The following is a 12,147-nucleotide window of genomic DNA, read 5'->3' as shown; positions in this document are numbered from 1 at the left end:
ATTCTGCATGAGTATGATTTTCAATTGTTGACAAATCAGGAGAAACAAAGCTTGCCTGAGATATCTGGAAAATAAATAAACAATTAACGTGAATATTGAAAAAGGATTGCTAAAAATATTCAAGATAACTACCTCCGAAAGATCTGAACCAAAAATTAAATCTGATAACTTCAATTCAGAAGTAACAGCCTTCTCTTCCAAACCTTCAGGTAGATACTTTTCTATAATTTCTGAGATGGTGCACACTTTAATAACTGTGTAGGGCTCATAGGAAATGGTGCACACTTTAATAACTGTGTAGGGCTCATAGGAGAGAAGGAACTCTGGGGACGAAGGAACTGGTACATTCCATATCCATTTTTCATGCTGAAATCTCAAATAGAAACTGAAAAAACAGGTCAGTTCATATTTAAAGGAACTTAATATGAAACTTCATATTGAATTGACATAAAGGTAAATACAGAAACATAAATAAATCTTTCATGTAAATTTTTCGGTCTCCAAATCTCAAATAGAGCTGCCATTCACGGTTTCAAGGATCAGAGAAATGGAAGTAATGCCAGATTCAAGGTTAGAATATTGTATTAATTGTGTGCATAGTATTAAAAACAGGAAAAAATAGATATATAAGAAACAGAAACAAACACAATAAGAACAGAGAGTGAAGATTCATAAGAAAATAAATAAAGAAGAAATGGAAAGAGATTGAGTATGCAGAAAATGAATTAGGGAAGAAGAAGAAGAAGAAACTGAACTATTTTTCTATTGATTTTCTTGACTGATTTCGATTAAGAGAGGATGTTAACTAATTATGGGAGATTGAGAGTGTTAGACTGGGTATTTATAGGGCTCTCTAGTTCATTGTGCTGGTTAGAAAAACATGCAAGTTCCCTATAAAAACACAATTGTGAGAGACCTTTCTCATAACAAACAAAAATATATATAAAACAATATCTGATAATGAAAATTAAGCTGGAAAATCTTTTACAATTAGCCTAGGAAATATTAATATATTAACTAATGTTAATATTAATAATCTGTATATGATAAATAGTATTACAAATATTATTAGCCTGAAAAGTAATTTTAAAATACCATCTAAGATATTATTACTAATACTTATACACTAATATTAATATTAAGATTCGATCCATCTAATTTTGCAATTCGTATTAATATTAATATGAGTTAAATATTACAGAAACATATTATGTAAAATTAGGCCCATTTAATTTCATAAATTAGCAATTATATAACTTCAACTAAGGCCCATTTCATTTATGCATCTATCGAGTTAAAAAAAACAAATCTAAACCCTAAAAACATAACAGCTGCTTCTCACTCTTCATTCTGCAGAAAAAGGAGAGAGAAAAACCCTAGAGAAATGAACAACCGCCTCACACTCCTCACTCTACAATCATCACAGAGAGCACAATGACATAGCTGGCGTGGGAGACTATAACCTACTCTAGTGCATCAATATATGAACAATATATCCAGATAAATACAAAATGTGCGAAATTCTTTCTTTATAGCATATAAACGAAATTCTTTCTTTATAGGTTTAAAAATGTACTCTATAGGTGCACATTAATTCCTATACCTGTCTGCTAAGAAATTTATCATCCATGTATATATTTTTCAAATATAGTTCAAATAAACTTATTTTAATTAGTTAGAGTCTAAAGTTGAACCAAACAATAGGTACATCAAACTGGTTTAGTTCAAATGTTGTTCATGATTTAGGTTTTGCATTTAATTACTCTATATTATAGGTAATTGTGTCTTTTTTCACTTTTGATATTCTCTCGAACATTTCTCTCTTCATATTTTTTCAAATTTATATACTTGAAATTTTTTTAAATATGCTCTGCATATATTAATTCAATAATGCTTTCAAAGTAAGCTTATCATATTTAGTACCCTCCAACTTTCTGCCATTTTCTTTAAAGAAAAATCATGATTTTTTTTCAAATTTATGTACTTGAAATTCTTTTAAATTTAATGAGTAAATATGTCAACTGCACCCTTTCTCCATTTTCTTTAGAAAACGATTTTTTTAAAAAAAATCAGATTTAAATACTTCAAATTTTTTAGATTTAGCAGAGTTACTCCTCATTTAAATACTGCACCAATTTTGTTGAATTCCATTACATGAAACTGACTATATATAGTTTTTTTTCATTGTATCAATTTTGTATCTGAATTACATTACATGCTACTAACTATATATAATTTTTTTTCAAGAACAAATTGCCTTGGAAAGTGAATGGATCTGGAACAGTATTAATTTATAACAGGAAAGATTATGACAACTTTCACTCTTTCCCCATTTTCCTTTAAAAAATGAATTTCAAAAATATTTTTAAGTTTATATACATGAAAAGTTTTAAGGAATAGAAGATCAGGCACAAGAAATAAATATATTCTAATATCAGTCAGAAGAATTATATATTATAATAGTTAGATATATTGTAATAGAATAGTGTTTTTTTAAAAAAGCCTATGCAACAAAACACAAGTAGGCTGCAACTCTACCACAAATCTCAGTATATACAAACTCAGCCATATCACACATTAAGCGAACTTCATTTGTAAAAGAAATAAAAAAAAATAGCTACACGGGCAGTCATTTTTTCCGCCCAAAAGGGTAAAATAGTACTTTCAACCAACTGTCACTTTTAAGTAGTATAGATGTGGCTAAAAAATAATAAGTAAAGATTTTTTTGAATTTCCCCTTTCTAGGTAAATAATCTGAAAAGATTATCCTGTTCCAAGTTAAAGCCGAATAATAGTATTTGTATAGATCATGTGACTAGTTCAACAACTATTGGAATCAAGAAGCACGCAGTTTATGGTCAAGCTTCTAATTTTAATACAACATTGAATTTCTTTTTGCATGCATGCATTATTCTTTCTTTCTGTTGAAATATAATCGCGTGATTATCTTATTTTTTTCATGATAGAATAGTTTTTTATTTTGGTTGGATAATTATGTTTGAATTTTGCAAGCGTACGTGGAACATCTTTACAGCTTGCAGTTAAATTGTTGGGTAGGAAAAGAAATCTCTAAAATCAAGTTTCATAGAATGAAAATTACATATTGGAAGACAACCAGACATGCGGGTCCAATTTTGTCATGACTCAAGAGTTCACCTCTTTAAAGATTATGACTTTGGATTCGACAACCATCTCATTTTTCATAATCCCTATTTTATTTAACCATTTACGTTTTTTTAAATAATTATATGACCTTATAATCCCAACATAAAATTAATGAATTCAAAAGCTTGTCTTCTTTCATATTGCTACTCATTGGTGAAGTTTCTGCGTTTCTTAGCAATTAATTCCTCTGTCCCGCCTAAGATGACACATTTCTTAGTCGACACCAGATTTTAGAAGTTGTTGGTTAATGAATTTAATTGGAGAGAGAAAAAGTGGATGTAAGTATTAAATTGAAAGAGAAAGAAAGTGAAATATTTAATTGATAAGAGAAAATGTGGTTGGTTGTATTAATTGGAGAGAGAAAATTTTCAAAAATGAAAACATGTCATTTTATTTGGGACAAAATAAAAATTAAAGTGTGTCATTTTAATTCAAGAGGAAATAGTATTTTAACGAGTACTGTATAGAATTAACAATTGCTTAGTGTGGTTTGATTAATGTATAGTTAAGTCCGCCGTCAATTGCACCGTAGAAGACTTAATTTGTTCAAGGAAACCCTTTTTAATACACTTCCTCCGTTCCATTCGCCATTAGGAGTCTCATTTGAGTTCGACAAGAATTTTAAGAAATAGAAAATGATTGAAAAAAGATAGTGGAATGTGAGATCCATTTTTATATGGAGTATTAGTTTTACGGTAAAAATGAACTGAGACTCCTAATAACGGACGAACTAAAATGCTCAACTGAGACTCGTAATAGCGGACGAAGGGGAAGTACTATTGAAGTAGTCCGTGAAACATTTCTAACTGTGAAATGAGTCTAGATTCAAATCCAAATTTGTATCCATTTAAATGATGATCTAAATTTGGATATTCACCTATCACGATGAGATGGGCTCGAACAATTTTTGCGTTTGAATATTAGTTTGGAATTATTGAAGAAAATTAGATATAGATCAATATTAATTGTATTGTAGTTGTCATATCCGATGTGGACATCATTATAGATCAATCAGTATTGTTGGGTGTTAGTTGTCATAGTATTATGACGTGGACATCATTATAGATCAATCAGTATTGTTGGGTGTTAGTTGTCATAGTATCTTATTGTGAGATATATTTGGACTTCAATTTGGGCTTGCTATTTAATCAGTTGGGCTGATTTAATTGATGGCCCGTTTCATATATATTGGTGACCCAATTCGGGTTTGGCCCAATACTTAAATGAACGCTCTGATGGCTGCCATGTATGCCTTGTCACACGGATCATGATGGAGGACCGTTGAATCTAGGGTGTGTTTGTTTGTAGTGTTAAACACTCCATGCGCCTCCTCGGTTACGCAGTCTGTTCATTTGCTCTCTCTCTCTACATGCTTTCTCTCCAGCTTCTCTCTAGAACCTTTATCTCTCTCTTTGAAATGGCTTCCGATCTTCTTCTCTGGTGACTCTCTTCTCTGTTTTTGTGAGAACTGAGTGTACATCTCTCAACTCTTGTGTTGATTAGGAGATTTCTTTGGTTTCGAATGGTTGAGTTCAAATTTGGCTGTTTGGTGGAAGATCCTCGATTGATTTCTTAGATCCGTGGGATTCGTGTGTTCTTGAAGCCTTGTGGCTGTGGTTGTGAGTCATTTGATGTGTGAGGTGACTATTGTATTGTAGTAATCGGAAAAACCCTAGGTTTGGGGTTCGATTGTTTCACTGTGCTCCCTTGAGATTTGTTGGTGAAGATTGAGGAGGTCCTTGGCCCTGTGCAGTCGTGTGTGCGACCTGAGCCATATCCTAAATCTTCTGTTCCATTTCGTTTCTTGTATTCCTTTATGATTTAGATCCGAAAGGATCTTGTGCTTTGTGTTACTAACTTGTGTATTAAGTGTGCAGGAGATTTACAGAGTATAGTTTGCTATATTCGGTCGGTTCCAGATCCAATATAGGCTAGGGTTTTCTGTAAATCTTGTACTAGTTACATATTATTCTAGTTGTAATTAGCTTGTTCCTTACTGAGATTAGTCATCTCGGTGTTGATCCAATAACAAAAGAGGTCCCGGTAATTAGTGAATCATAAGTGATTTGATCCCTTATAAGTCATGAAATAGATTGACATATCTTAATTTTGTATGGGGACGTGTACGATAGCTCCATCTACTCCACGATAAACACGCAAATATGACATACATAAAATTGATAAACTAAACTATTTTTAGGACAAAACTGTGAGGGGCCAATTTTTAAGATGGATCCATTACTTTGTTGAATAAATTCATGATCCCGATTTCGAATATATAGATGCAAAATCATGTTATATTATTTTACAGAAATTCATTACATTTATATAAGTAATATTCGAAATTGGAATTTTAGCTCTACAAATTCATACAAACAATATGTATATGTTGTGTGTGAAATGAATATTACTAGTTGCATAAAAAAATGTACTCATTCCATTATCTTGTAAATGATGAAACACAGAAGTGTGAATTGCTTAATGGATCAATAGATTACGCACATTTCTATTAATTGTTACTACCTCTTTCCCACAATAAGAATTCATTTTTACCATTTTAGTCCATCTTTTAATAAGAGTCCATTTTTTCTTTTACTATAAATGGTACAGAAGGTGAATTGCTTAATGGATCAATAGATTACACACATTTCTATTAATTGTTACTACCTCTTTCCCACAATAAGAATCATTTTTACCATTTTAGTCCATCTTTTAATAAGAGTCCATTTTTACTTTTATTATAAATGGTAAGTAGGTCTCACATTCACTAACTCATTTCACTCACATTCATTATTATAAAACTAATAAATAAAAGTGAGACCCTTACTTCGCTAACTTTTTCAACTCACTTTTCTTTACATTTCTTAAAACTCGTACCGAGTCAAATGCGGACTCCTATTATGTGTTGGAGGTAGTAGTTTTTATTCTTAAGCACTTCATCCACCCTCTTAAAATACCTTATAAAGAATATGGTTGTTCAAGTATATATAGACAAGATAAGATTATCATCGAGTTGATGTGAACATTTAGTTTTTCAACAAACACTAATTCAGATTTTACCTCTCTTCGTAAAAGTGGTCCTCACTTATGTTGTCCCAGCTCACAAGTCAAGGAGACAAAATGCAAGTCATTTAGTACCTAATTAGTCTAAAAAAAATTTTACACGCTAAAAATGAGAATTCATCTCAAAAGAAAAGAAAGCTTATTTGAATTTGAAACCCCACATCGATTGCCTTCATAATCTCTGTGTGATATTAATGGGAGTTTTTAATAACTGACCTCTCTTAAGAGACAATAAAATAATAAAATTACAAATTGCATGCAATTAATTCTGGATTATGTGGTCGCGAGTTATCATCATAAAGACTTTATATCTAAAGCATTTTCAATTTTAACTTTAGCACATCAACAATTTTGGTTGAATATATAGATTTATATTTCAACATAATAAGTGGATCACGTGTATAAAAAATTCAAATAAGTGCTCCATCTTCATAAAAGTACTAAAATACACTTGGAATATAAATCAATTTCTCACCTAACTTGTCTACTGAGTGTGCAACATTAAGAAGACCAGTCTGAATAGTATGCAAATATGGATATACAACTAGAATCAAATACAAAGAGTTTAAATAGAATTTGGCTAGATAAAACTAGTTGAAATTAAATTATTCAACACTTGAGACTAATTCCATGAGAAAGTAGTACAGTATATTACTAAGATATATTCGACATGAAGAGTATTGTTCATGGATTGAACTTTAGTTGTGTTGGGAAGAAGAATCATTAACCAACAGGCTTGACCCATCGTTATTGCTTTTTTTTTTCTAATACAAAGTTAATTAGTGTTTTGATTACTAAAATATGGGTATCTTAACTAAGATTTGTGATTTATGATTTATGAATTATGAAATGTTGCATATAAACAGACTTAGCCTACAAAACATTCTAAAATAGCAACTTCGGCTTCTCGTCACACGTGCACACTATAAGAGCATCCACATCGACAAGCAGGGACGCGTCCGTCCGTCCGTGCCAACGGCACGGAGACGCTGTCCGCCGTTGCGCTCGGGCGCTGGCACGACGCTGCTCGATGCATCGAACACGTTCGTGCCAACGAGCAGGCGACGTGGCGCGTTCTGATTGGCCAACTGCATATCCGTCGGAAAATCATTTTTTAAAAAAAAATAAAAAATAATACCAAAAAAAATATTTTCACAATCCCAAAAAAATGGTCGTTTTTTTTCCCGTTTTCTGTATTTTTTTCCCCAAAATCATCTATAAATACACACATTCATCATCCATTTTTCACATCAAATCATCTCTCATTCATATTTTTCATACAACTTATCTACGTCTTCATCTCTCACCCAAAACCTCAAATGGATTTCACTCATCTCATTGCGGAAGCAGAGCGCGAAGAACAAGATTACTACGAACAACATCGTGCCGCTTATGAAGCATATGTCGCAGCGAATACCCCCGCCCCTCCTCCTCAACCAACTAGATCAACTCGCCGCTACATTCATCGTGACCGGGAGGGAGCCCACGAAAGGCTCGTTGCCGACTATTTTTCCGACCAGCCGCGGTTTCCGGAAGATTACTTTAGGCGCCGTTTTCGCATGTCAAAGCGCTTGTTTATGCGTATTGTCAACACATTGTCCGCCCGTGTTGAATACTTCCAAACAAGTCCAGATGCAGCCGGTCGGCAAAGTCTCTCGGCATTGCAGAAGTGTATGTGTGCCATCCGACAACTCGCTACTGGGCAAACGGCCGACCTCTTCGACGAGTATTTGCATGTCGGTGAGTCCACTGGAATCCTTTGTCTTAAAATTTTTTGCGAGGTCGTTCGTTCAGCTTTTAGTGATGAATTTCTTCGGGCACCCACCACCGATGATTGCCAACGGTTGCTTCGTCTTCACGAAACAGTCCATGGCTTTCCCGGTATGCTTGGCAGCATTGACTGCATGCATTGGAGGTGGAAGAATTACCCGACTGCTTGGAGGGGGCAACACTTAAGCGGCCGAAAAGGCGGCGGCCCAACACTCATCCATGAAGCGGTCGACGACTACCGCCTATGGATTTGGCATGCATATTTCGGTGTTGCCGGAGCCAACAACGACTTGAACGTGCTCTATTCTTCACCCCTCTTCAATGATGTGTTGAATGGTGTAGCACCGGCGATCGACTTCACCGTCAACAGAAATGTATACCACATGGGTTACTATCTCGCCGATGGTATCTACCCAAGGTGGTCGACTTTCGTGAAGACGCTCAGCAACCCTCAAGACCCGAGACGGGTTCTTTTTGCGCAGCATCAAGAGTCCGCGCGGAAAGACGTCGAAAGAGCCTTTGGGGTCCTTCAAGCCCTATTCAACATTGTGAAGGCCCCGTCTCAGCTGTGGTACGTGAAAAATATCGTCGACATCATGTACATGTGTATTATCTTACACAACATGATTATAGCCGACGAAGGATCGAGGGCGGCTAGCTTTTACGACGAGGATGAAGCCGGAAGCTCAAGCGCGAGGTCTCCCCCACGCCGAGGTGTGCATACGACGGTGGGTGAGAGGATCGAAACAAGGCACACAATGCGCGATACCCGAACCCACGTTGAGCTACAAGAAGACCTAATCAAACGCATTTTGGCGAAATTCGGCCACGAGTAGTGGTTTTTTTTATTTTAGGAGTTGAATTATGTTTTTTTATTAGGAGTTTAATTATATAATTTTTATTTTTTATGATTTTAATTATGTAATTTTTATTTTTTAGGATTTTAATTATGTAATTTTTATTTTTTAATGTATTTTGTAATATTATTCCGGGTATTTTTAATGTATTTTAATTTTATGGAAATGTTTTTATTTAAATTGAATAATGGAATGGTGGGACCCTTGTGCTCGTTCTTGCGGAAGAGCACGGATGTGAGTGTTGTGCTCTTGCCTAAAAGCAGGCAGAAAAAGTGGGTCCGGGCACACATCCATGCTCGTTGACAAGAGCACGGATGTGGATGCTCTAACATGTCCAAATAAGAGTTGATTTTACTACTACTATTTTTAATAGTACTAGTATATTATATAATTGAGAATCACGCCTCTTTATATTTTCAGAGATTGAATATAAGATAATAAAGATGTTAGTTAATAAAAAACTACTACTATATACTTGTCTTCTTTTCGTGCGCTTTATTATACTAAATCTAGAGTGATCTTTTGGATAATTATTAATTTAACTTATTTAATTAGTTTGAACTTAGGCAATGTCAACGATTTTGTGCTTAAAAGGTAAATAATCGTAAAATAAAGTATGTGGGCAAAGCTTCGCGCTCAAGTAAAAATATTATTGCTTACATAAAAGGTATATAGTCAACCACCATTTTTCTTCTAAGTTGAAAATTGACATATTATGCAGTTATGCTTTTGAAAAATTGATTTACGATTCAAGTCAACTTTTCACACATTGTTGATTACCCTTTTCCTAAATCCATTTTTATTTACGATCTTTTAATTAGTCAGAATTACATGCACGTTTTTTATACTTAAAAAATGAATCCCATATCAGTGTTATATAAATATACTATACTAATTAATTTATAAATGTGAATTATGCAAAAATATATGCTTCACTAAAAAGTGTGAATGTTTAAGGATCTATTTAAGTATTATTATTACAATATTTGGTCGTTTCAACATAACTTAAGTGTCCTTTTACAAAACATACATATTCAATGCACGTGTACTACATGCGTAAAGTATGTTTACTTTATGATTTTTCCAAGAGAAAAAACTTCAAAAAAGAAAGTTAAATTTTAAATATTCTCTATAGTGATATAGTTGAAGGAATTGATAAAGGGGAGATACGGCTTGTTGCACCTCCACACGCTTTGTATATTTCATTTTGTATGTAATAATTAATTAAATGAAACTCATTTTGAGGATTGATTAGATAAAGAGTCAGATACTCAACTCGATAACAGATTCTTAAAAGGAATTAAAACCATTATTATCAGAATAAACAAAGAAGACGTCCAATCGTTTAAAGAAAGGAGAACCCAAATTTTGCTAAAAAGGGGTCGGTGTGAACGATATTTTCCAATCAATATAAATCATAAAGAAGACATATTAAGCAGATTAATTTCTAATAATTTGATGACTGCGTGCATCCTTGTGGAATTGACCACAAACAAACTTCTATATTTCAAGTTTTCATCCTTATCGCATGCGTATATATCTTTGAAATTTTCATTTTTTAGTCAAAAGTTAAGCATTCCATAATTTAAAAATAAAATGATCAAAATCATTTTGGATAATGAAATTACTTCCATGAGTTGCATCACGTACGTTACGGCATAATCTCCATATTAACACGTTAGATTTATCAGGTGATGGAAGATCTGGTGATAAAAAGCCTATTCCTAGATCCATATTCGCCTAAAGAATTATACACATTTATTTATGTGGATTAACAATAATAACAATAACAAAAAAAAGTACAATAACAAAACAATTATAACAATAATAATCTAAATTGCCATTCCAATTTCATATTTTATATCAGGATGATAGTTTAAATTATTTCTAAATATGTTTTATATGTATTCCATATATTTGATGCTTTTTATATAGAAATAATACGTCGCGCGACACATATAATCTGGTGGATAATGTTGAATTCATAATCGCAATATAGTTTAATATACCGAATTATAAGTCGAAAAATCTAATTAATAAAATTGGAGTACTCATGTGCATATAAATAAATTATAGACTTGTTTATAGGTTTGAACAAAAAAATTTAAAATAGATGAATTATATGACTTGTAATATATGGACGGTGTGGGGGATGATAGAAGATATATGATTGGCTCCAAAATTCTAGGACTATAGGAGTCATGACATTAAACTAACTAATCCAACATCAAATAAATGACATAAACATAGGCCGGTGACATGTACATACATTTACAGATGACAGATAATCTATATATCGACTAGTCAATTGTTTTTTTTCTTATGTTTTCTTTTACCCACTTTATGTTTATTGTAGTTTCAGCGACTGTACTTAAATCCATTACAACAATTTTACCATTCGAATTTTTTAGAATAATATACTCCCTCATCCCATAATAAGAGTTACTATATTTTTCCATTTCAGTTCGTCCCACGACAAGAGTCATATTTCACTTTATACCATAATTAATAAATTGGTCTTATAATCTACTAACTCACTTCACTCGCATTTTATTATAAAATTATACAATACTTTTTAAAATCTGATTTTGGTTTTTCGATATAAAATTATCGCAATTATATAGTTTAACCGTGTAAAATATGTTTGGTTTGGATACCCAGTCAAACAAATGAAACGAGGGTACATTCGGTTAGAAAGAAACTAAAGCGACAGCTAGGAAGATATTCCATACTCCTATATTTTAGGAACGATGCAATTTGCAAGCTAAATTATTAATTCTATTACTCTTTTTCTTACTAATTTGACTCTATTATAAAAAAAATTATTCTAAGGATTTGATTTTAAAATATTTTTGACAAATTCACACATTTAATTATACAAATATCCAATAAAATAATTAATCTTTTCCAAATTCTACAAATATTAATATAAGTAGTAATTTATTTTTAATTAAATAATATTTATGGGTCGATTTTAAATGTAAAATACATAGAGTCCGATTATGTATATGGAGTAGTATAATTTATGGTCATATATAACTACTAAAATTATAATTATAGGCTTGGGATTAAAATACTTATCGCAATTAAATACTATCCGACAATTATTAATAGTGTGCATCGCTCTTTGGACATCCCAAAGGCTAGTCAAAATCGATGCTAAAATTGGTAAATTTTGTTTCCGTCCAAGATACACTTGCATCATTTACAAAACATATTTGGCAATAAGTTGAAAACTATCACACTTCCCATTTATTGCGTCGTGTAGCGCGTTCCAGAAAATTTGGACCAA

This window comes from Salvia splendens, chromosome 3 (genome assembly GCF_004379255.2).
Source record: "Salvia splendens isolate huo1 chromosome 3, SspV2, whole genome shotgun sequence".
NCBI classification, from domain to species: Eukaryota; Viridiplantae; Streptophyta; class Magnoliopsida; order Lamiales; family Lamiaceae; genus Salvia; species Salvia splendens.
This window is presented reverse-complemented; position numbering follows the sequence as displayed.